This window comes from Pinus tabuliformis, chromosome 1_1, assembly GCF_031772625.1.
Source record: "Pinus tabuliformis cultivar Carrire ecotype Pingquan chromosome 1_1, CPIR1, whole genome shotgun sequence".
NCBI classification, from domain to species: domain Eukaryota; kingdom Viridiplantae; phylum Streptophyta; class Pinopsida; order Pinales; family Pinaceae; genus Pinus; species Pinus tabuliformis.
Window position 1 is genome coordinate 994,075,789 of NC_142297.1, and position 23,805 is coordinate 994,099,593.

A 23,805-nucleotide genomic window follows, 5' to 3' on the forward strand; every position below is an offset into this window, starting at 1 on the left:
CTTTGGAAGAGGAAGAGGTCAAGGCAGAGGAAACAAGAGAGGAAGAGGCAGAAGCCAGAACAGAGGAGGAAGGAACAGTCCAGCAAATGCTCAAGGAAGAGGTAGCAATCCAAATCAGAACCAAGGTCAAGGCAGCAGCCAACAAAGTGGACAGCATCATGCTCAAGGACAAAGGTATGAAAAATCCAATGTCCAATGTTATTACTGTAAAAAATATGGACACTATGCCAGTGAATGTAGGAAGAAGCAGCATGATGTGAATAATAGATCTAATGCAAATATTACTAGAGAAAATGTCAGCCAAGGTAATGTGTTGTTAGCTTGTAACATGGCTGAAACAAACAGTGAAGACATATGGTTTTTAGACTCAGGTTGTAGCAACCATATGACAGGAAACATAGCCTTCTTTTCTGCCCTAGATAAAAATGTGAAATCAGAAGTCACACTAGGAACTGATAACAAAATCTCTGTTATGGGAAAAGGAGAGGTAAAAATATTTACAAAGCAAGGAGAAAAGAAAACCATAGCAGATGTTTACTATGTCCCTGGAATGAGATGTAACCTCTTGAGTATTGGACAGCTTGTCCATAAGGGGTACAATGTTTTCTTTAAAAATGATGTATGCACCATCATGGATATAGCACCCAGCAAAAGATGCATTGCTGAAGTGAAGATGACGAGGAACAGGATGTTCCCTCTTAGAATAAGGGCAGATTTGAAAAACAAAGGTGAAATAGCAGCAGTTACCCAAGAGGCTTTCCAAAGCGTGCCAAAGGATGAAAATTGGTTGTGGCACTTGAGATTTGGACATCTCAATTTTGGAGGTCTAAATTTCTTGAGTAGGAAAGGAATGGTAAGAGGATTACCATTGATAGAAAAACCAGACAGCCTATGTGAAGGTTGCATTTTGGGGAAACAACATAGAGAAAGTTTTTTATCAGGTAAAAGCATAAGAGCAAAGGCACCTTTAGAGATCATCCACTCAGATTTATGTGGACCAATGCAAGCTCCATCATTAGCAAGCAGCCAATATTTCCTAACATTTATTGATGATTTCACAAGAAAAACTTGGATTTATTTTTTGAAAAACAAATCAGAGGCATTTGAAAAATTCCGAAATTTCAAAGCACTTGTGGAAAATCAGAGTGGGTTGCGCATCAAAGTTTTGAGAACTGATAGAGGAGGTGAATATATCTCCAAGGAATTCCTAAGATTTTGCAGCGAAAATGGAATTCATAAACAGTTTACAACTCGGTACACCCCACAGCAAAATGGAGTTGCTGAAAGGAAGAACAGGACCATCATGGATATGGCGAGGAGCATGCTAAAGGAAAAGCATTTGCCAAATGATTATTGGGCTGAAGCTGTAAATTGTGCAGTATATATCTTGAATAGGTGTCCTACAAAAGCTGTGATGAACGAAGTGCCAGAAGAGGCATGGAGTGGGAGAAAGCAAGGAGTCACCCACATGAAAGTTTTTGGATGTGTGGCCTATGTACACATTCCAGATCAGCTAAGGAGGAAGTTGGACAGCAAAGGGGAGAAATGCATCTTCATTAGATACAGTGAGGAATCCAAAGCCTACAGGTTGTATATCCCATCTACCAAGAAGTTTTTTGTCAGCAGAGATGTTCAATTCATTGAAGAGGAAGCTTGGGATGGAAGCATAGAGAAAACAGTGAATGTTAAAAACTGTTTGTCTCATGATGAAGATGATGAAGAGGTGGCTGAAATGTGTCCCCAAACTGCAGCGCCAACACAAGAACAGCAAGGAACACCATTGAGGAGAAATGAGAGTGCTTCTCCAAGCACACCACAAGGAGGAAATTCAAGTGCATCTTCAAGCACTTGCACACCAAGTGAAAGAGGTAAGAAATTCAGAAACATAAGTGACATTTATAATGAAGGAATGAATTCTTTATTTACCTTGTATTGTCATGTTGATGACCCTATTCATTTCGAAGATGCAATTAAAGATAAGAAATGGATAGAAGCTATGGATGAGGAGATTAATGCCATAGAAAGAAACAAGACATGGGATTTGGTTGAGCTACCAAAAGGTAAAGAAGTTATCGGAGTCAAATGGGTCTATAAGACCAAATGCAATGCTGAAGGCAAGATAGAAAGACACAAGGCAAGGCTTGTTGTCAAAGGGTACAAGCAGCAATATGGGAGAGATTATGAGGAGACTTTCGCACCGGTTGCAAGAATGGAAATCGTAAGAACAGTGCTGTCTATAGCAGCACAAAACAAATGGAAAGTCTACCAAATGGACGTGAAGTCAGCATTCCTAAATGGAGTGTTAAAAGAAGAGGTGTACATTGAACAGCCTCTCGGATATGAGAAGAAAGGAGAAGAGCACAAAGTGTGCAAATTGAAGAAAGCTCTTTATGGGCTGAAGCAAGCGCCAAGAGCATGGTACAGTAGGATAGATTCATATCTATTGGATAATGAATTTGACAAATGTGAAGGAGAACCCACAGTCTACATCAAGGAAAAGGATGGTTAAATTTTGATTATTGTCTTATATGTTGATGATGTTATTTTCACAGGCAATGATGTTAATCTTATTAAGAATTTTAAATCAGTCATGAAGGATGAATTTGAAATGACTGACATGGGTTTGTTGAGATACTTCTTAGGCATAGAAGTAGATCAAAATGAAAAAGGAATTTTTATATCTCAAGCAAGATATATAAATCAAGTTTTGGGTAGATTTAACATGCAAGAATGCAAGGCAGCCATCACTCCCACAGTAATGGGATTAAAGCTCAGCAGAGAGGACAGCAGCAAGGATTTTGATCCTAACTTGTATAAAAGCATTGTGGGCAGCCTTATGTATTTAACAACAACTAGGCCTGATTTAATGTATGTTGTTAGTTTAATTTCCAGATTTATGGAGAGACCAAAGGAGGCACATTGGCAGGCAGCAAAAAGAATTTTAAGGTATGTCAAAGGTACCAAAATGTTTGGCATATTATATAGTGTCTCAGAAAATTCAAATTTGGTTGGATACACTGATAGTGATTGGGCTGGAAGTGTAGATGATCGGAAAAGCACTTCTGGTTATGTTTTTCACATGGGTTCAGGAGCCATTTCATGGGCTTCCAAGAAACAGCCAATTGTGGCGTTGTCTACAGCAGAAGCAGAATATGTGGCAGCTACAGCAGCAGCATGTCAAGCAATGTGGATGAGAAGAATGTTGAGAAGCTTAGGCCAAGCGCAGGCAAAAGCAACAGTAATTTATTGTGACAATAGCTCTGCTATTGCACTGTCCAAGAATTTTGTGTTTCACAAACGAACCAAACACATTGACACAAAGTTCCATTACATCAGAGAATTGGTGGTTAATGGAGAAATCAGTTTACAACATTGCAGGACTCAGGAACAGCTTGCAGATATTTTAACAAAGCCTTTGGATCAGAAAAGCTTTGAATTTTTGAGGAAGTGTTTGGGTATGATTGAAGGCCCGACAGTTGAAATTAAAGGGGAGTGTTGAAAATATAATTTCAACTGCGATACAGTTGAGCCATGCAGCAGCATGAGGACAATAAACCGTACGTTTCACCAAGGATCAGGAGAAAAATTCGCTTCAACATAAATTTGCAGGCTTAAAGATCCGCTTTAACCTCAGCCGTCAGATCTAACCGATCAACGGTCCAGATCGCATCGGCGTATCGGCAAGTCGGCATATCGGCGGGTTGGAGCATCGGAGGCAGGCAGTGGCAGCGATATGAAATATCGCCGACGAGCGATCGCCGATATCGCATCGGCGAAGTCGAAGTGAAGGACTTATAAAGAAGCTTTTGTGTTTGCGATGAGCGATCGCCGATATCGCTATCGACACATCGCTATCGGCAATGTCATAGGGTCGGGGTCTTTAACATGAGTAAAGTTGCTACGCGATGGAACGGACCCGACAACATTATAAATAGTTTTTTGATAAACTTTCAAGTCCGCGCTCAGGGCATTTTTAATGTATTTCAGGTATATATATATATGATCCGAGGTATCGGCACACAGTGCGATCGGCATATCGCAATCGGGGAAACCATGGGTGCAAAACTTTACATATATGCGCGCTATGCGATGAAGCTCGGACCCGATGGGTTTCCGGAGCCAAACTGTATAATATTTGAAATCCGCCCAAGGCCATTCTTTCATGATTTAGCAGTGTTTTGCATATGTTTTTCAAATATATGGAGAAACAGAGAATTGGCGCGGAGGCTGTTAAAGTGAGCATGAAACAGTACAGCATAGCAGGTAGAAGCTTTCAATTTACAGCATGGCCGAGAAGGAAGCAGGTTGCGTTCAAGCTCCTGCACATTGAATTCCCAGCGACCACAGTTAATGCTCAATTCAGCCGAGGACGAGGAGGACAGCCTCGAACAGTTCCCAGTATAGGACTCCATTTTTGTTCATTAAAACCATTCAGATTTTGTATGTAATTGTGGTTGTCTGTTTTAGTGGATATAGTGTGTGTGTGTAAGGGTGTAGAAGTGCAGCAGCGCAAGTGATGTATGTTTTACAATATGCAGCAGCATAGAATGTAATCTAAACTAAATGAATAGAGTAGTACTGTGTTTTTCTTTTGGTTAATCCCTCTGAGCAGGAAGAGGAAGAATTTTGTATCAGGCTTTTCATTTTAATGAATACAGATCCTAGTTTATGGGTGTAATACTCTGTTCTGATAAATAATTTTTAGCTTTCCGCTGTGTGAAAATCCTGGAGAGAAACAAAGCATTGTTCTCTGTGTGCATTTTATATTGTGTTTTTGGGATTTTGACAGAAAAATCCCCAACAGTTTCATAACTTCTGCTAGGTGACATTATCATAATAGACCAATAATGATAATTTAATATTTATTAAGTTAGTAATTGGTTTTTTTATCATTATTAATTCAATATTATCTACAACATTGAAGTATAAATGTTTTTATAATTTTCTGATATATATTGACGTTGAAGTGCGAAAATATAGAAATGTTTTACAAATTTACATTTGATTTATTATGTCACTGCATTTATAGCAATGACATATATATTATGTCCACTCTTAATTTTGTCTTATTTTTAATTTTTGTAAATATTTGATGGAGTTTTCATAGTTAATTTTGTTTTCTCATATTTCAAAGTTGACGATATTTAGAGTGGATGATGTCAAGAGCATTGTGGCATAAGATCCAAAGTATGATGTGGCCTCACATTTCCTACTGATGTGTTGCCAGTGATTATTTATTTAGGCATCTGATCCAAAGTATGATGTGGCCTCACATTTCTTACTGATGTAGTGTTAGTGATTATTTTGTTAATAAATATGGTGTTTAATGGTGTTAGTAAGATTTGTAATTGTCTATTTTTTTTGCTGTGTTAGTGATGATAGAAAGCATTTACTTACTATATATCATGTTTAAGGCATAGTTTAACTTATACAAGAAACGGTTTTTTTTTCACATTTTTTTTGTAAACTTTAACTAAAATTCCAAACAGATTTTTAAAAATTTGAGTTTAAGTTGTTTAATTTGTAAAATTAGAGTGCTATAGGGATTCTTCAAGATGTTGAATCAATTTAGACATTCAAAAATATATTTGAATCAACAAAAATTGAAATTGTATCATCTGATTCCCATGAAAAAAGATTATTTCATCTATATATTTGACTACACCTCATGTTTAATGACTACTAAAAAATATTTCATCTGTAAATTTAATTACAGCTCATATTTAATGGCCGGTAAATTTAAGATTTATTGACCCCTCTATTGAGCTCTGTCTAGGTGGTGATTGCATTTGTTCACTGCATTTCCCAAAATAGTATAGACAATTCTCTTGTGTTTGCGAGATTGGGAGATTTCTTCATTGTCACTGCTACTTTCTCTATCCTCCTTATCTACTATTTAGTCATTATTACATCCATCCATTGGTATTTGATAAGCCCCTCTGGAAAGAACCCCACCCTGTTAGCTTGGTCCATTATATTTTTCGTCCAGTTATCTTCATGAAATTCACATTTGTCATAATGTCTGTTGGACGATGCCATTAACGGTAAGTCTTGATTGTGTGTCTGAACTCTATTTTTCATTTCAGTATTGAAAATTTTTATTTGAAAAAATACTTATATATTCGGCCATCTCCTCAATTTTTGCATATTTTGAATTAGAAGATGAAGCCTGAGTTTTACAATTCATCCATAGCATTGCTACAAGCTATGAGCAGCTTCGACGCTTCAACAGCGATCAAATCCATATTATTTTTGGTCTACATTTGTCATAACGTTTGCTGGGCAACTCCATTAACTGTAAGTTTACGGTGTGTGTATGTACTCCTTTAAATATTGTTTTTTTTCAGAGAGAAAAACATCAGGGATTATTTTAAGAGAATATAAAATTCTGTTACATAACATGGCCGTCCCATATCTGGATAAAAAACAAATAGGACTGATACTGCAGATTAATCAAGAAAACTTCCAAAAAAAGACTGTCCAGAAGCTTACAGATATATCATCATCGAAATTCACCCATCATCGAAATGTTGTTTATTCGCCCAATCATAGAAGATTTTCAATCTTTAGCTCGTAAATTTCATTTTTGATTATGATGAAACATGGGAGGTTAGAGAATGCCCGCTTATTTTATTCTTTTGTTATGAGCTGTTTCAATGTCGATTGACATTGCTCTAAATGTGATATGTTCCCACCAGGGAGGCACCTTCTTGTCAAAGATATTCTCCGTGTTCAGTTATTTTTCTTCAATCTTGTTCGAATTTCTTATTCATTCTCGCAATCTGTCTCCGAAATGGTCGCAGAAATATGTTCGAATATCACGCAATTTTTGGCTTGGCTTCAACTGATTTTGCGAGACTCTCGTCTCCTGTGTCTACTGGTAGTTTTTCGCTGTCAGAGGTCAGGGGTCTCGGCTGACTGGCAGGAATCGTAGCCTTCTGGCCTTTAACAAGTCTCTCTTTTATTTCGGTCTGCAGGCTTTGACTTGCTTCAAACCCGATTTCCAGTGCTTCACTCTCCTTGACACATTTTTCTCAATTCGACAATGAATGTGAGGAAATCTGCACAGACATTACAAAAGACAGCTTTAAACCATTGAAAAGCAAAATTACAAAATACAGCTTTAAACTATTGAAACCATATTGTTAGTGCGTAAAAAAATTTGGTGAGTTCATAGAAAACTAGAAAATTTTAAGTATAAAATTTGATGTTATTGATGAATTCATTAAGAAGTTGAAACACTTATAAAAATAACTTTAAATTTAATCTTTTAATGGTAAAATATAAAACTATAACGATATAAATATTTTGCAGAATGATATTTATTTATTTTATTTTTATTTTTTGTTTGGCGTAGCTTAAGTGGTAATGGTTATGGAAATGAAGTCTTGGGTTCAAATCTTGTGCTACTTTTTTCGTAGCTGGCTAAATAATGGACATGTAAAAACACTAAAAGAAAAGTCTTACCAAATTTACAAAAAGAAAGATATTTATTATTTTTTAATAAAAATGAGTTATTTGGTTATGAATAAAAATAAATTTGAAATAAATTACATTTGTAAAAATTGTGATAAAAATTATTTAACTTAATTTTATGATAGTGATTTTCTGTCTTTATATATGGTGTTTTTTATTGTTATAGGTATTCATTTTTGTTTTTGATTCGCTATTAATTTGTTTGTGACCAAAAATTTATGTGGTTTATCCATAATTTAACATTAAGAATTCAATTTTTGTTAGTTTTTTATTATTATATAAATTTATTTATTTGTAAGGTGATTGGTTGAAGTCTTAGTATGAGTTGTTTAGTCATTTCTATTAGTTACTCATTTTTTAATTTTAATTTTATTTTTTTCCTATTGTTTCAATTATAGTGTATTATATTAAAAACATATTTTAATAATTTAATTATAAAAAATTATAGGAGTTGTCTTTAGTGCTAATGTTTCTTGTTTAATTTCTCTAAAATCTGGCCACAAGTTTGATGGGTAATCCTGCACAATAGAAGTGTCCTAATGGTTTTTCATAGTGATGAATCCATATATACAATCAAAAAAATAGTTTAAATAACACAAATCAAGATTTCACGACAATTTTTTCTATCGAGCACCTGAAACTCTAGAAAGTAACTACAATTCCAAAATTATATATATTAATAAAAAATAAAACACACACACACATATATATATATATATATATATATATATATATATATATATATATATATAAACAATATTAGTTAATCATATTTTTTAATTTTTGGTGATGGCATTCAACAATACAATATTTTATTAGTTGTTTTATTTTTCATGCTTTATTGTTTTTTAGTTTAATTAAGTTATATTTATCTATAATTTATAATTAAGAATTCGTTTTTTTCTATTTTTTATTATTATTTAAATTTATTTATTTTTAAGGTTATTGGTTGAGCTCTTATTATAGGTGTTATTATGGGTGTTGATTAGTAATTTCCATTTTTCTATTAGTTATTAATTTTTTGTTTTATTTATTTATTTTTTATTTAACCATTTGATTTTTTTTTGCATTTTCATGAATTGTAGTTTTTTTCTATAAGATTATAAATTTTAAGGAAAATAGTGTCACATACCCCGGTAACCTCACATGTAAAAGGTAGGGAGTTAGAATTTTTATACAAATTACCACAAGTAATTATCCAATTCACAACTCCACATTCATCGTTAACCATTAGATATAAAGTTCATTAGTACATAAAGTAATTACAGTAGAGAACAGTAAGACACATAACCCTTAACAACCACTGCTGTAGTGTAATAACATAAACTGTCTCATGAACCTTGCATCCACCTTGCATCCATTTCATGTTTTCTGTAACCATATTCATTAATCTCTTACTTGGGCATTATGAGTATCGCAACCAGTAAAGAATCATCATCATCAAGTATTCAACATCATCAAATTGACACAAAAGGCAATCACAACATTGAACACCGATGTACCTGGAAACCCCGTAGGGTGAAAACCCGCAAACATTTAATCTTATTATTAAATGCTCGTGAGGGTTTTCACCCCTCACTCAATGGCTTATAAGGGATTCCATCCCTTAACCATTGTTATTAAAATCATTACAATGAATTATCATTAAGTTGTCACATGACTAGCTAAAATCTAATACAGTTTTCATGTAATCTTTTACTTACATACTGCCACATACAACACTCCTTGTGGCATGATTGTTTTAGTAATGGACAATCCTGCAACTTGAACTCATCTGCCTGGACCAATAATCCTTTTCCTGCCGTAATGTTAAACATCACTTCCCCTTTGGCATCAACCGCCATCGTCTCCTGTCAATGTAGTTGTCAACAAGCTTTGGCAACAATATTAGATACATTATTAATAATTCATTAAACAACCTCTAAGAGTGATCTTCTACTCATCTGCATGAGCAAGCATAACATACTGACTAACTAGTACATCTATTCAAGTAAATTCTTATTCTACTTTTCACAATGCTTACTCACACCAGTACATATCTCTTTCTAAGAGATCTAACCATTAGTTTTACAAGTCCATGTTTCCTTTTTAAAACATATAACACATTGGTTATGTTTACATACCAAGTAATAAGTATTGTTCTGCGCCTTGCACATGCGTTCCTTTCACATAGTTATTTTTCAAGAAATTAACATAGTTTTGTTAACATACAAAGAACACATCTCCATAACACAACGACTGTTCTTTGAGCATCCATTAGCTTATCCTAATAGCCCCTCTTTAGGATATGCAGTGCACATATTCTTTTAATAATACAAGTATGGGTTTTCAATATATTAGGAACACTATTCATATATATTTTTAAAGAAAGAACCACTATTTTGTTTCCAAGAAAACTCTCCTGGAATCCTTCATCCTCATACCTGAAGTATGCACTCTTTTACCAAAAAGAAACTACAAAAACGAATAACTATGTGCCTAAAAGCACGTCACTAGCTAACTTCCTCATGCATGTAATGCATTTTCAAAACAACAAAAGTTAGCTAGAACCATAAAGCATTTAACACAAGATTCACATGTAGTATTTCTAAAAAAATCTACATTTTTACTTTATGAGGTAAAACTACATATTTACCTAGCTCTTACATCCTTGCATTTCTATCCATATTTGGTAAGAAATCTTTCAAAAGATACCCAAATAAAGCATACTTATATTTATCTTTTCCCTTCTAGAAAGCGAGAAAGTTACTTATCTTGTTCATCGCAATCCACCTTGCCGAAGCTCGTGGCCATTGTTCACCTCCAACGTGATTTGAGGTAGAATTATGAAGTGCTAGCTGCGTTGAGCGTTGATCAAACACGCGACCTTCATATATCCGGTCTGACGCAGACTCGCGCTCTCCCAACAAAGATCCAACGCAGGACCCAACAAAGACACAGAGTAACATTGACCGAACAGAGGACCTTCAAATATTCAGTTTAACCCTCTCCAAACAAAGATACAAAGTAACGTGGATGGAACACACGATTCATATATTCAGTACGCCCTCTCAACAAAAAATACAGACAGGGACACACGACAATCTCTCAACAAGTATACAGATACAGAGGCGACAGCATTGTCGACCGAACACACGACCTTCATATTTTCCATCTGACTTATATTCAATCTGACTTATGGTCGAACATATTCGTTTAACATGCCTTGAAACAATTCGGCACATCTTGAAACAATTGGTACAGATTGCTATTCTGAAATCCGCCTTGAACAATGATGAAACGGATTCCCCGGTCGAAGAGATTGCGATTGTAAAATCCGTCTGGAAACTGCTCGAACCCTCTTCCATCGACATAACAATTGATATACACATGAGATTGAATCGAGCAAAACTATAATGCCGGCACAAAGCGTAACATCCAAGAAGCTTGCTTAACCCGGTATCTCGTAATATCTCCCCAATCCATTTAACCAACGCCAAGAATTAGTTCTCGATGTCCAGAGAGCTACAACTTGACCTTAATTTTACAGGAAACTCTCAATAAGTTCGGGTTACCATTGGAGAACGGGTCTAAGGGTTGTCAAAAGAAGAGCCACATATCTCCACATCAAGGAAATAGTGCTGCTATCTGAGAAATATGAAAGACCCCAAGCTGGATGAAAACGAAATCCAAAATCCAAACAGGGCATTAGAGCCGAGTGATCAAGTTTAGGGAGCGGAGAAAACGGAGCTGAATAAACTATCTCCAGAAAAGAGCAAAGAGACACCCCCCTTCTGATCCTTTGCTGAGATCCAGGTTAAAATCCGAATCCAAGAATGAGTTCCGAATCCAAGAATCTGTTCCGAATACTAACTGTTAACTATTCATAACTGTTAATTTACGTTGAGTTACTACGGACCCTCAGTTACAACCAACCCGTAAATGTTTCATAACTGTTATTATGACGAGTTATTACGGTAGGGATGTTACAAATAGCCTTAAAAAAAACTTTTCCACTATTTTTTTATTTTTATTTTTAGTTTTATTATTCTTAATTTGACTGATATTTTTTTTGACTTTTTCTATAACCCTTTTTTTTCCCTCTATTTTCAATTCCAATTCCATTAATCATAATTTTTTTCTTTGTTAATTTTTTATTTGACCTTGTTCTTTTCCCTTCACCTTTCTATAATTTTCTTTGGGTCCAAGCAACAGCTATACAAGAAAAATTCCATTTCAATTAATATAGTTAAATTAGTCCAAACAATTAGTTTTTAGAATCTTGCGAGCATTTCTTCCAAAATTCTATTAAAAAAGTTTTATTGTTATATAGTTACTAACTTATAAGATCTCGTGAGCATTTATTTTTTAACTTTGTTGAAATTTTGTTTTATTTACTTATACTTTCTGTAATTTCTTCTCAAGTAGATCAAGAATTCAAGAAATTGATCTTCTTAAATAAACATATCTAAAATAAATAATTTTTGGCTATGGATTTTAAGAGATCATAATGTATAAAAAATTTATATAATGTATAAAAAATTTAAAATTTTCTACATAGGTTTCATTACTTTTCATATTTACATCATAATGCATTTCCCTCTAAAAATAACTCCCCTCCCACTTGTCCCTTTATGTGATTCAGGTGTTATACGATAGAAATAGCCTCTGCCATCAAATTAAAAACTGGTACCAGTGAGTTATAATTCGTTCTAACGAGATTCGATGTAATAGCGTGATAGACTTAGAGTATCATGATTCATTTCGGTGGGCATCCTAGGATAGCGCTGAGAGAAATCAAGGGTTAATGGCTTCCAAACAATATCTACGAGGGGTCGCGCTCGCCCGTGCTCGCACAGGACTTCACGGGTTTTCACAGGCTTCTGGGCCACGCAGATCCAAGTTCTCAAGTTCCAAAACTTGAATGCGTTGGCAGAATCAGATCTTTTGGCATGTATAAAGTGTGTATCTCGGCCTGCGTCCTCCAAAATCGAGTATCTGGAAAAATATGCGGCGAAAAGTTTGCAAAGTCTGAAGAATAAATACTGCAACAGTCTCTGCAAGCCTTCTTCACGCTGGGGCCCCGGTATGGGAGGAAGAAAGGTGCCAAGAGGCAGATCTATCTATTCAGTAAGATTTGAGGTCTAAACATTTTCCCAACCGACGAAAAAGGAAAAAAGAAGAAATAAAAATCGTTGCATTTATCTTCTTTTAATTTGTGAGCCTGTGGACTGTATCGTAGAGGTGAATCTTTCAAATAATCTTCAAGATGTAAAGGTGAAAAGCAAAGAATATTTATGTTTCCGCGGGGTTTTAACCTTCAAAATGGAAGCTAGTTTTCCTTTTTTCCATTGAAGGGTGTGAGGAAGCATGTATTTGGAATTCGGGTGCAAGCAAAATAATAACGCGAGCTCGGAGGTTCAAATTCCTATAACGGATCAATTTGATCGTCTTCCCAATCCGTTAGTTATGGTGATCTTTTACAAGTTAGGCGACATCAGAGCCCTGTTGAAATCTAATTTCAACTGGGCAGACGTACACGCCCAAAACCGCCAGAATGAAACCTCAAACCACCTTGAAGGATCTCGAACCGCTTTTGCGTAAAAGTGGTTTCCGTAATTTTGAACCCGATGCGATATGGTGCAGACGCGTGGCTCTCCCCATACGTAAGCAAACGTAATTTCTTGGGTGCTATTGTTCAGTTATGTAATGCCTCCCGATATCCATTCCAGCCGTCCAATTTAATCCTTCGCTCTCCGCCGTCGATTGTCCGAAGCTGCATACAAACCAACATTAAAACATTAGGTGGAGTAAAAGCCTTTGGGTTGACCGCCGAAAAGAAATTTAATGAATTAATTTTTGTTCGTAGATAGTAGGTGAAATGTCTCAGTTTTAATTGCACGAATGTATGGAGAATTCAAAGAAAGGCATGGTAAGTTTGTTTTTTTTACGCAATGTAATATTTAAAAAAAAGGAGCTCGTATATTTTTTTTTTGGTTGACTTTTTGTAATATGTGAGAGCTCGAGGGCAGCGAAAGAGAATAGAGAAAATTTGCATAGCAGTGCATGAACAAAAAAGAACAGGGGAGCGTAAAAGTATAGTGTGTGTTTTTGCTGAGTGGTGGTGAAGCTCGCAGCAGTGGAAAAACCAAGGGAGATGCACAGCAGTGCATAGATCACTCTTTTTAATGTATTGGATTTGCATTGAAATGCAAAAAGAAAAGAGCACACAGTTTTTTTTATATAAGTGAATGTAATGAAATTTTTACTGTGTATGTAAACAATTTGTTTTACAGCAGTAATGTAAAATGGGTTTTACAGCAGTAAACCCAGCTCAGTAAATTCTCAGGTGAAAACAAAGTTTTGGTTAAATGTTGTTTTTGGTAAATCCCTCTCAGTAAAAGAGGAAGAAATATGTTGTTTCAGGCATTTTTATTTTAAATGAATATCAATCATTTTATGGTGGTGAAATACTCTGTTCCTCAGTAATTTTTTTTTAAACTTCCCTGTGCACAAAAGATCCTGGAAAGATAGAAACAGAGCATTGCCTCTGTGGAGTTTATTTTGTTTGTTTTTGGGATTTTGCCAGAAAAATCCCCAACAGTGGTATCAGAGTAGGCTTAGGCTCTTTGAAGGTGACAAAGAATCTGAAAGGAGGAGTCTTTTTGTTCCAGCAGTAGATCTTCTCCAGCAGAGTGAAGGCTCAGTCAAGAAAATATTCAGGTATTTCACAAAGTTTTTTTATGTGTCGCTGAAGAAGCAGTCAGCTGTTTTAAAATACACAGTCAAGAAATTGAAGCATAGTTGAGGCTGCAAGAATGGCTGGCACAAGCACCAGTAATAGCATGGGTATGCAGCTCCCATTATTTGATGGTAAAAACTATGACTATTGGGCAATAACAATGAAAGCCTTGTTTGCTTCCCAAGACTTATGGGAAATAGTTGAGGAAGGTTTTGAACAACCAGCAGATGAAAATGAGTTTAATGCATTAACTCAAGGAGAGAAGGATCTGCTGAAGAGCTGCAAGAAGAAGGATTCAAAAGCCCTTTTCTTCTTGTATCAAGCAGTGCATGGAAGCGTGTTTCCAAGGTTAGCAGTAGCTAAGACATCCAATGAAGCATGGCAAACCCTCAAGACAGCCTATCAAGGCATGGAGAGAGTGAAGACAGCAAAACTACAATTGCTGAGGAAAGATTTTGAGAATCTGTGCATGAAGGAGTCAGACAACATTGACTCATTTTTCACACATGTAATTGGTTTGGTCACACAGATAAGGACTCATGGAGAAACCCTTGAAGATAGGAGGATTGTGGAGAAAATATTGAGGGTCTTACCCTCAAAGTTTGATGCGATTGTCACCACCATTGAAGAGACAAAGGATCTCTCAAAATTTTCAGTTGATGAGCTACATGCATCACTGATAACACATGAGCAGAGGTTGAGTAGGAATGAAAACTCATCTCTAGAGCAAGCCTTCAAGACCCAGATGTCTTTTGGAAGAGGAAGAGGTCAAGGCAGAGGAAACAAGAGAGGAAGAGGTAGAAGCCAGAACAGAGGTGGAAGGAACAGCCCACCAAATGCACGAGGAAGAGGCAGCAATCCAAATCAGAACCAAGGCCAAGGCAGCAGCCAACAAGGAGGACAACATCATGCTCAATGACAAAGGTATGAAAAATCCAATGTCCAATGCTATTATTGTAAAAAATATGGGCATTATGCCAGTGAATGTAGGAAGAAGCAGCATGATATGAGTAATAGACAAAATGCAAATGTCACTAGAGAAAACATCAACCAAAATAATGTGTTGTTAGCTTGTAACATGGCTGAAACAAACAGTGAAGACATATGGTTTTTAGACTTAGGTTGTAGCAACCATATGACAGGGAACATAGCCTTCTTTTCTGCTCTAGATCAGAATGTGAAATCAGAAGTTACACTTGGAACTGATAACAAAATCTCTGTTATGGGAAAATGAGAGGTAAAAATATTTACAAAGCAAGGAGAAAGGAAAACCATAGCAGATGTTTACTATGTCCCCGGAATGAGATGTAACCTCTTGAGTATTGGATAGCTTGTCCATAAGGGGTACAATATTTTCTTTAAAAATGATGTATGCACCATCATGGATACAGCACCCAGCAAAAGATGCATTGCTGAAGTAAAAATGACAAGGAACAGGATGTTCCCTCTCAGGATCAGGGCAGATTTGAAAAATAAAAATGAAATTGCAGCAGTTACCCAAGAGGCTTTCCAAAGCGTGCCAAAGGATGAAAATTGGTTGTGGAATTTGAGATTTGGACATCTCAATTTTTGAGGTCTAAATTTGTTGAGTAGGAAAGGAATGGTAAGAGGACTACCATTGATAGAGAAACCGGACAGCCTTTGTGAAGGTTGCATTTTGGGGAAACAACATAGAGAAAATTTTCCATCAGGTAAAAGCATAAGGGCAAAGGCACCCTTAGAGATCATCCACTCAGATTTATGTGGATCGATGCAAGCTCCATCATTAGCAGGCAGCCAATATTTCCTAACATTCATTGATGATTTTACAAGAAAAACTTGGGTATATTTCCTTAAAAACAAAAGTGAAGTGTTTGAGAAATTCGAAAATTTCAAGGCATTTGTGGAAAACCAAAGCGGGCTGCATATTAAAGTTTTGAGAACTGATAGAGGAGGTGAGTATATCTCCAAGGAATTCCTAAGATTTTGTAGAGAAAATGGAATTCACAAACAGTTTACAGCAAGGTACACCCCACAGCAAAATGGAGTTGCTGAAAGGAAGAACAGGACCATCATGGATATGGCGATGAGCATGCTGAAGGCAAAGCATTTGCCAAATGATTATTGGGCCGAAGCTGTAAATTGTGCAGTGTATATTTTGAACAGGTGTCCTACAAAAGCAGTGTTGAACAAAGTGCCGGAAGAAGCATGGAGTGGGAGAAAGCAAGGAGTCACCCACATGAGAGTTTTTGGATGTGTGGCCTATGCACACATACCAGATCAGCTGAGGAGGAAGTTGGACAGCAAAGGGGAGAAATGCATCTTCATTGGATACAGTGAGGAATCCAAAGCCTACAGGTTGTATATCCCATCCACCAAGAAGTTTTTCGTCAGCAGAGATGTTCAATTCATTGAGGAGGAAGTTTGGGATGGAAGCATAGAGAAGACAGTTAATGTTAAAAACTGTTTGTCTCATGATGAAGATGATGAGGAGGTGGCTGAAATGCATCCCCAAACAACAGCGCCAACACAAGGACAGCAAGGGACACCATTGAGGATAAATGAGAGTGCTTCTCCAAGCACACCACAAGGAGGAAACTCAAGTGCATCATCAAGCACTTGCACACCAAATGAAAGAGGTAAGAAGTTTAGAAATCTAAGTGATATTTATGATGAAGGAATGAATTCCTTATTTGCCTTGTATTGTCATGTTGATGATCCTATTCATTTCGAAGATGCAATCAAAGATAAGAAATGGATAGAAGCTATGGATGAGGAAATGAATGCCATAGAGAGAAACAAAACATGGGATTTGGTTGAGCTACCAAAAGGTAAAGAAGTCATTGGAGTAAAATGGGTTTACAAAACCAAGAGCAATGCTGAAGGCAAGATAGAAAGGCACAAGGCAAGGCTGGTTGTCAAAGGGTACAAGCAGCAGTATGGGAGAGATTATGAGGAGACTTTCGCCCCGGTTGCAAGAATGGAAACCGTGAGAGCAGTGTTGTCCATAGCAGCACAAAACAAATGGAAAGTCTATCAAATGGACGTGAAGTCAGCATTCCTAAATGGAGTGTTAAAGGAAGAGGTTTATGTTGAACAGCCTCTCGGCTATGAGAAGAAAGGTGAAGAGCACAAAGTGTGCAAATTGAAGAAAGCTCTTTATGGGCTGAAGCAAGCGCCAAGAGCATGGTACAGCAGGATAGATTCATATCTATTGGATAATGAATTCGACAAATGTGAAGGAGAACCCACCGTCTACATCAAAGAAAAAGATGGTAAAATTTTAATTGTTGTCTTATATGTTGATGATGTTATTTTCACAGGTAATGATGATCAGCTCATTAAGAATTTTAAATCAGTCATGAAGGAAGAATTTGAAATGACTGACATGGGTTTCTTGAGATAATTCTTAGGCATAGAAGTAGATCAAAATGAAAAAGGAATTTTTATCTCACAAGCTAGATATGTAAATCAAGTGTTGGGCAGATTTAACATGCAAGAGTGCAAGGCAGCGATCACTCCCACAGTAATGGGATTAAAACTCAGCAGAAAGGACAGCAGCAAGGATTTTGATCCTAGTTTGTACAAAAGTATTGTTGGCAGCCTTATGTATTTAACAGCTACTAGGCCTGACATTATGTTTGCTGTTAGTTTAATTTCCAGATTCATGGAGAGACCAAAGGAGGCAAATTGGCAGGCAGCAAAAATAATTTTAAGGTATGTCAAAGGTACCAAAATGTTTGGAATTTTATATACTGTCTCAGAACATTCAGATTTGGTTGGATACACTGATAGTGATTGGGCTGGAAGTGTAGATGATCGGAAAAGCACTTCCAGTTATGTTTTTCATATGGGTTCAGGAGCCATTTCATGGGCTTCTAAGAAGCAGTCCATTGTAGCATTGTCTACAACAGAGGTTGAATATGTGGCAGCTACAGCAGCAGCATGTCAAGCAGTGTGGATGAGAAGAATGTTGAGAAGTTTAGGCCAAGAGCAGGCAAAGGCGACAGTGATTTTTTGTGACAATAGCTCAGCTATTGCATTGTCAAAGAATTCAGTGTTTCATAAGAGAACGAAACACATTGATACAAGGTTTCACTACATCAGAGAATTGGTGAACAATGGAGAAATTGTCCTAGAACATTGCAGGACTCAAGAACAGGTAGCAGACATCTTGACAAAGCCTTTGGATCAGAAAAGCTTTGAATTTTTGAGGAAGTGTCTGGGTATGACCGAATGCCCAGCAGTTGAAATTAAAGGGGAGTGTTGAAATCTAATTTCAACTGGGCAGACGTACAAGCCCAAAACCGCCAGAATGAAACCTCAAACCACCTTGAAGGATCTCGGACCGCTTTTGCGTAAAAGTGGTTTCCGTAATTTTGAACCCGATGCGATATGGTGCAGACGCGTGGCTCTCCCCATACGTAAGCAAACGTAATTTCTCGGGTGCTATTGTTCAGTTATGTAATGCCTCTCGATATCCATTCCAGCCGTCCGATTTAATCCTTCGCTCTCCACCGTCGATTGTCCGAAGCTGCATACAAACCAACATTAAAACATTACGTGGAGTAAAAGCCTTTGGGTTGACCGCCGAAAAGAAATTTAATGAATTAATTTTTGTTCGTAGATAGTAGCTGAAATGTCTCAGTTTTAATTGCATGAACTTATGGAGAATTTAAAGAAAGGCATGGTAAGTTTGTTTTTTTTACGCAATGTAATATTTAAAAAAAAGGAGCTCGCATATTATTTTTTTTGGTTGACTTTTTGTAATATGTGAGAGCTCGGGGGCACCGAAAGAGAATAGAGAAAATTTGCACAGCAGTGCATGAACAAAAAAGAACAGGGGAGCGTAAAAGTATAGTGTGTGTTTTTGCTGAGTGGTGGTGAAGCTCGCAGCAGTGGAAAAACCAAGGGAGATGCACAGCAGTGGATAGATCACTCTTTTTAATGTATTGGATTTGCATTGAAATGCAAAAAGAAAAGAGCGCACAGTTTTTTTTATATAAGTGAATGTAATGAAATTTTTACTGTGTATGTAAAAAATTTGTTTTACAACAGTAATGTAAAATGGGTTTTACAACAGTAAACCCAGCTCAGTAAATTCTCAGGTGAAAATAGAGTTTTGGTTGAATGTTGTTTTTGGTAAATCCCTCTGAGTAAAAGAGGAAGAAATATGTTGTTTCAGGCATTTTTATTTTAAATGAATATCAATCATTTTATGGTGGTGAAATACTCTGTTCCTCAGTAAAAAAATTTTAAACTTCCCTGTGCACAAAAGATCCTGGAAAGGTAGAAACAGAGCATTGCCTCTGTGGAGTTTAATTTATTTTTTTTTGGGATTTTGCCAGAAAAATCCCCAACAAGCCCTAGGGCGGTGCTTGGATGTTTCGAAACATTTTAACGGATTGGTGTCGCAGGGGGAGGATGTCTTGGTGAAGGTGGATTGCGTGATCTCTGGTGAGGAGAGTGGGAGTTTGAGCGATAGGAGCAGGGGCTTTATAGGTCTTTTTGGTAAACTTGCGATCAGTAGTATAGTTAAGCCCTTACAGGCATTGCAACAGATCCTCGAGACGAAGAAGGCTGTTCTTGCCAAGGTTTCACATCATTCCCCTGGCGAGGTGTTGAAAAACTTCAAGGAGATTCAAAATCTTCGCATTGAGCTTCCCGATGGAGAGCTTGGCATTGAGGATGGCGTGTTGTTGAGGTGGAGAGCCAAATTTGGTAGTACGCTTGAGAGATGCGTGATATTGGGATCCACATCATATTTCTGTGAGAATAATTTGAGGAAAAGTCCTCGTTCTGCTATTCGAACAATGGATGAATCTAATGAGAGTTTGGATGATAATGGCAGTATACCAGAATCATTGTACACAGATGGCTGGTTGAAGCTGAGAGTATTTTGGACCATAAGCCCCTGAATTGCAGCTTATCCAAGACATTATTTGTTACAACAGATAATTTCTGATCATCCAAAGCTTCAGAACCTCATTCTCACCGATGCATATGGATAGGGGATGCTCTGTATGGGGAAAGAACAATTGCAGAAGTTTAGGGACAAGCCACTAGCAGCCTCGGCTTTTGCGAATCGGACACAAGTTCCGGCCTTGAATATGAATCTCTGGTATGCCCATATCTTAAGCTTCCAAAAGGTGGTGAAATGGAGGGAGCAACCCGTGTTTCCATTAGGCCTAGCGATCGACGATTAAGAACGATGTAGTTAGAAGTCAAAAAGTTTAAAATACCATATTTGATGGATCCTTTTTACATTTAAACTCCTTCAAATGTTCTTACACACTTCAAGCTTTGGAAATATTGAAATGTTTAATCATTTATCCAATTTACTTTCCTATCTTTTGGTGTAATATAAGTGCTTTTGTTTTAATTTTATAATACTCTATCCTACGCAGAGAGATATCGTATTGTAAATTTGTTCCCTAGCACGTGATTTCATCCTTGCTCTCGCCAATAATATAATTTTTAAGATCCCACCAAGAAACTTGGTCTGATTGTGCTCGTTGGTATGAGGTTAGGTTGAGATTTGAAGATATGATATCTGGTATTTGATGGAAATTGTTTGCATTTAAGGTTTCATTGTTCAAATATAGCAAGTGCTTGAAGTCTGGTATTTTTTAACATAATTATGTTCCAAGTATATTACTTTCCGTCTTCAATGATTATGGTGTGTAATGGATCAATTTGATCATCTTCCCAATTCATTAGTTTTGGTGATCTTTAACAAGCTAGGTGACACCAAAGCCCTAGGGCGGTGCTCGGTTGTTTCGAAATGTCTTAACGGTTTGGTGTCGCAGGTGGAGGATGTCGTGGTGAAGGTGGACTGCGTGATCTCTGGTGAGGAGAGCGGGAGTTTGAGCGGTAGGAGTGGGGACTTTATAGGTCTTTTTGTTAAACTTGTGATTGGTAGTATAGTTAAGCCCTTACAGACATTGCAACAAATCCTCGGGATGAAGAAGGTAGTTCTTGTCGAGGTTTCACATCATTCCCCCAGTGAGGTGCTGACTTCAAGGAGATCCAAAGTCTTCGCATTGAGCTTCCCGGTGGAGAGTTTTGTAATATTAGGATCCACATCGTATTTCTGTGAGAAGAATTCAAGGGAAAATCTACGTTGTGCTATTCGAAGAACGAGGGAATCTAACAAGATTTTGGATGATAACGACAGTATACCAAAATCATTCTGCACGAATGGTTGGTTGAAGTTGAGAGTAGTTTGGACCATAAGCTCGTGAATTGCAGCTTCTGCAAGGCATTTTCTGTTAAAACAGATAATTTATGATCATCCAACAAGGGACAAGGGATGCTCTGTATGGGGAAAGAACAGTTGTGAGAGTTCAGGGACAAGCCACTAATGGCCTCAGCTTCTAGGAATCAGACATAGATTTCAGCCTTGAATATGAAGCTCCAGTATGCCCCATATCTTGAGCTTATAGAAGGTGGTGGGAGGGAGAGAGCAACCCTTATTTCCATTAGGCCTAGTGATCAACCAATTAAGAAGGATACATAAACTTTTCTAGTAGGGTAATTTGATGAGCCATTTGTGCAGCCACGAAGGAAATGGTGAAGAAGAGGACTTACCTTTTGGAAATGAATTCTTTCTAGCTGACACAGAACATAAGGTTGACTGGGCTGCTCACACGTAAGTTTGTTTCTTGAGCATAAATTTCTTTTGAAAAATTGATCTACAAGCTAGGCATCCAATTGAATTCCTTTATCATATTACAACCTTTAACGATTAGGCTTTTTGGAGCTTCTTCTACCGAGTATGACCAGACCTCAATTTCTTTGATGCATAGATAATAGATCTTCGACACAAGAAAGTCCAAGCTTGTGTTCTCGGGACAATACTATGAGATTATGTTTTTCATGTAAGGAAAATTTCTTCTTGTATTTGTGGTTTCCGGCTGGTCTATTGAGCACAAATTTCTTTTGAAAAATTGATCTGCAAGCTAGGCATCCAATTGAATTCCTTATCATATTACAACCTTTAACGATTAGGCTTTTTGGAGCTTCTTATATCGAGTATGACCAGACCTCAATTTCTTTGATGCATAGATAATAGATCTTCGACACAAGAAAGTCCAACCTTGTGTTCTCGGGACAATACTATGAGATTATGTTTTTCATATAAGCAAAATTTCTTCTTGTATTTGTGGTTTCCGGCTGGTCTAGTAAACTTTGCACATGATCCTTTAAAGACAATCTGAAATTTCGCATGCACAGCTAGATTCATTCTCCAGTGATGAGGATTATGTTGTAAGTGCTCAGGTCTCCCATTGTAAATTGTTAAGTTTGAAGCTTCATAATATTATCATTATAACCCAAAATTGATTTTAATTTAGCCACCCACATATGTAGTTAGAAGTCAAAAATTATAAAATACCATCTTTGATGGATTCTTTTTGCTTTGGTAGTATTGAAATGGTTAATCATTTATCCAATTTACTTTCCTTGCTTTTGGTATAATAGAAGTGCTTTTGTTTGAATTTTATAATACTCTATCCTGCACAGAGAGCTATGGTATTGTAATTTTGTTCCCTCGCACTTGATTTCATCCCCTCTCGCCAATACTAACATTTTTAAGATCCCAACAAGAAACTTGGTCTAATCGTGCTCGTTGGTATGAGGTTAGGTTGAGATTTGAAGAGATGATATCTCATCTCTGATGGAAATCGTTTTCATTTAAGGTTTCATTGTTCATATATACCAAGTGCTTGAAGTATGATATTGTTTGACATAATTATGTGCTAGGTATATTACTCTCCGCCTTCAATGCTTATGGTGTGTCAAAAGTATAATTATTGTATTCCTTCTGTTTTATTTTTCTGGGTAATTTTAACGAGCAGCATTAGAATTTCTTTTGTAAAATTTTATTCTTAAAAATTAAAATCAAATATGCTTCTTAAAACTTAAAAGTGTGGTTTCATCTTGTAGTAGATGTCAATTATATTTGTGGATGTGGATTTGAAGACTATCATAGGATGAAATCATATTATCTAAAGTGAAGTTCCATGCTAAGGAAAAACAGTTGTGGAAGAAAGGTATAAATGTAAAATTATATGATGGAATCATAATTTCCATATTGGTTGTAACTATTTCTTGATTAATTGGCATTTATAATGAAATTTAGAAAAATGTACAATAATCACTATATATAGTAAATGATTTTCACTGTCATCATAGAAGAGTAACAATTTAATGCTACTCATTCTTACACTTCCTAAGCTACTTCCTTACAAGGTTTCCTTTGCAACATGTAGTGCAATTCCTAGTTACTTACACTTAAAAAATTTGTTCATGATCTTTATTATTTGTAATGTTCAAAATTTCTTTTTCTAAAAAAGAATGAAAGTTGTTTATTATGTAAATCTTCTCCTTTCTTAACCGAATTTTTTTTTTACAAGAGAGTGAAAGCTTTTATATTCATAATGTATGTTGGATGGAATATTTAAAATTTTCACATAACATTTTATATATATATATATATATTTTTTATCCATTTATAATATATGATGAATGAAATATTTAAAATTTCTTATTAGGGAGGGGGCGTTTTTGTTGTTTGTTTACGATGCGAGAAACTTTTGAAATTTTTCCTGCATATATTTTTATTTGAT

At 36.4% G+C, this 23,805-nt stretch overlaps 2 pseudogenes; both read left to right on the forward strand.

Annotated features, from left to right (window-relative positions):
* Positions 1-18,564: 18,564 nt before the first annotated feature.
* Positions 18,565-20,382, forward strand: LOC149217910 (F-box protein At5g46170 pseudogene; annotated as a pseudogene).
* Positions 20,383-20,862: 480 nt separating this feature from the next.
* On the forward strand, positions 20,863-21,420 carry LOC149217911 (F-box protein At5g46170 pseudogene; annotated as a pseudogene).
* Positions 21,421-23,805: the final 2,385 nt, after the last annotated feature.